Source organism: Megascapheus bottae, chromosome 9 (genome assembly GCF_031878675.1).
Source record: "Megascapheus bottae isolate mThoBot1 chromosome 9, mThoBot2.hap1, whole genome shotgun sequence".
NCBI classification, from domain to species: domain Eukaryota; kingdom Metazoa; phylum Chordata; class Mammalia; order Rodentia; family Geomyidae; genus Megascapheus; species Megascapheus bottae.
Window position 1 is genome coordinate 27,993,278 of NC_143517.1, and position 3,114 is coordinate 27,996,391.

The 3,114-nt window shown below is 39.8% G+C and overlaps 1 pseudogene; it reads left to right on the forward strand.

Annotated features, from left to right (window-relative positions):
* The first annotated feature begins 800 nt into the window (after window positions 1-800).
* On the forward strand, window positions 801-1,911 carry LOC150058940 (RNA-binding protein EWS pseudogene; annotated as a pseudogene).
* Window positions 1,912-3,114: the final 1,203 nt, after the last annotated feature.

Sequence of the window (3,114 nt, forward strand, 5' to 3'; positions counted from 1 at the left end):
TGCTAATATCAAAAATATGTCTAAAATAGTGTCCTTTACCTCAAAATAAATATAATGTCTCTATGTTAACTCTCATCTCTTTTGCTATCCCTTGATTATCTCATATTGTTACAGTATCTTACTTTGTTATCTGATATATTGGATATATTTGTATTTGGTTATTTGAAATTGGATAAGGAAGGGGAAAAAAGATGGGGGGGGGGAGAGGGGAGGGAAATGGGGACCAAGACATGAGAAAGGGTATCAATGTACATGAATTAATGTACCTTCTATCTGGCAAATATAATGTAACCTTTCTATTAATTACAATAAAAATATATGAAAAAAATATATAATGTCTCTCTCATAATATGGATTAGTATACCTAGTAGATATTTGTGAGTTTAATTTATAGTAAGGACTAGAGTTACGGGTTAGAAAACCCTAAAATATACGTTTATTATTAAAGTGTTTTTGTGTTTAGGTGTCATAGTATATCTCTCACAAGGCCAAAAGTATTGTCCTTTCATATTTTTAATTAAATAAAATGATATATAAACTACTAAAAATTCATTCAACAATATTATTGCATCTCCCAAGATAATTTTATTTTGAGTCCTCTACTTGCTAAATTGTAGACTACCTGGCAAGGATTCCCATAAACTACATCAAATAAATGAATACTAGGCCATTCACAAAAAATATAATCAGTTTTGCATGAAAAAATCTCAATCTGTGTCCTATTTGAATCAGCCTTGTGAGGATTAAAATTACTGGTAAAGGGAGACAGACTTTGAGAGAACAAGGAAGAAGGAGAGAAAATGGCGTCCACGAATTATAGCCAAGCAGCAGCCCAGCAGGGCTACAGTGCTTACACCGCCCAGCCAACTCAAGGATATGCACAGACCACCCAGGCGTATGGGCAACAAAGCTATGAAACTTATGGAAAGCCTACTGATGTCAGTTATACCAGGCTCAGACTACTCCCACTTATGGGCAGACAGCATATGCAACTTCCTATAGACAGCCTCCCAATGGTTATACTACTCCAACTGCCCCCCCAGGCACACAGCCAGCCTGTCCAGGGTTATGGCACTGGTGCAGCTCAATCTGCGTATGGCACTCAGCCTGCTTACCCAACCTATGGGCAGCAGCCTGCTGCCGCTGCACCTGCAAGACCTCAAGATGGTAACAAGCCTGCAGAGACTAGTCAACCTCAATCTAGCACAGGGGGTTATAACCAGCCCAGCCTAGGCTATGGACAAAGTAACTACAGTTATCCCCAGGTTCCTGGGAGCTACCCCATGAAACCAGTCACTGCACCGCCATCCTATCCTCCTACCAGCTATTCCTCTACACAGCCGACCAGTTATGATCAGAGCAGTTACTCTCAGAGGAACACCTATGGGCAGCCGAGCAGCTATGGACAGCAGAGTAGCTATGGTCAACAAAGCAGCTATGGGCAACAGCCTCCCACTAGTTACCACCCCCCAGACTGGATCTTATAGCCAGGCTCCAAGTCAATATAGCCAACAGAGCAGCAGCTACGGGCAGCAGAGCTCATTCCGACAGGACCACCCCAGTAGCATGGGTATTTATGGGCAGCAGTCTGGAGGATTTTCCGGACCAGAAGAAAACCGGAGCATGAGTGGCCCTGATAACTGGGGCAGGGGAAGATGGGGATTTGATTGTGGAGGCATGAGCAGAGGTGGGCGGGGAGGAGGACACGGTGGAATGGGCAGCGCTGGAGAGCGAGGTGGCTTCAATAAGCCTAGTGGACCCATGGATGAAGGACCAGATTGGCTAAAGAAAGTAACTCATCTAATACTTAATACTCTCTACTTTCAAATGGATAAAGCAGCAAAGAATACATGGAACACTTGTCACCCTCCACTTCTGGAGATTAGCAGTACACAAAATAACTTACAGTGATTATTTGCAATCTTGATCTGAAAAATGGAACTAGATATATTTGTTTTTACTTGTCTATCTCTATTGAAGTGATTACTTAACCCAAGTCATATTATTTTAATGACTATTCAAAACTACCTTTAAATAACTTAAGTTTTTGATTATCTGTTTATAATAGAACATAACTTCCACAATATTTAACATTATCTTCTCAATTAAGAATTACCAATATCATTCTGACTGGCTGAGTTGTATCAAACAACTTGTAATCAATAACTTGTAATACATACAACTGAACAAAAGTCCTTAATGATTAGAATTAATTGGAGAGGAACTGGAACACTTAGCACTTGTCAGAACATAATCCAGATGAAAGACAAATACAAAGGGAACACAACTTTCCCTTCAGATATTTACCAACTGTTAAGTGGCTGAAGGCATACAGGTTGGGAAGAAAGATTCTTGCCAATCTTACAGGGAATAAAGAGACAACATAAAGTAAAAGGGTAGAAGCTCAGACAAAAGCGGAGGGACTCAGGAAAGGCATATGCCTATTCCTAAACTGCTGCAGAATGTGAGACCATGAAGAAAACTGAAACAAAGGTATTCAAAATTTAAGCAGATTAACCAGGTTTAAGGTGCTAGAAAGACAAAACTGGAAGTTTAAGATTAATCAGGAGGAAGAATCTGGGCTTCTGCTTCAGGATTTCATCGAAAACAGTATTTCATTCACTTTAGGGCTAGGATAAGTCATAAATGGACTAGACTCACAGAGACTAAAATCTTAGTCTTAACATTTTAATCTACCGGTGGGAATTGAAAGGTTTGTTTATAATCTAGATGCTAGATAAAATAAAGTGAATGTCTCTAAAGTAATTTTCCAGATGTAATGACTTTTGTCAAAGTAGTCATAACCAAAGGAGAAGCAGATAATATACATTTTACTCAGGGCTGGGAGTTTGACCTAGTGGTAGAGTGTTGTCTAGTATGCACAAAGACCCAGGTTCGATTCCTCAGTACCTCATATATAGAAAAGCTGGAAGTGGTGCTGTGGCTCAAGTGGCAGAGCTCTAGCGTTGAGGAAAAACCCAAGGACAGTGCTCAGGCCATGAATTCAAACCCCAGGACTGGCAAAAATAAACCCCAACATTTTATTCACCTACTCAGAATAAAGTATGTGATTAATATGCTCATGAATATATTTAGCATGACAGGATATTTTTA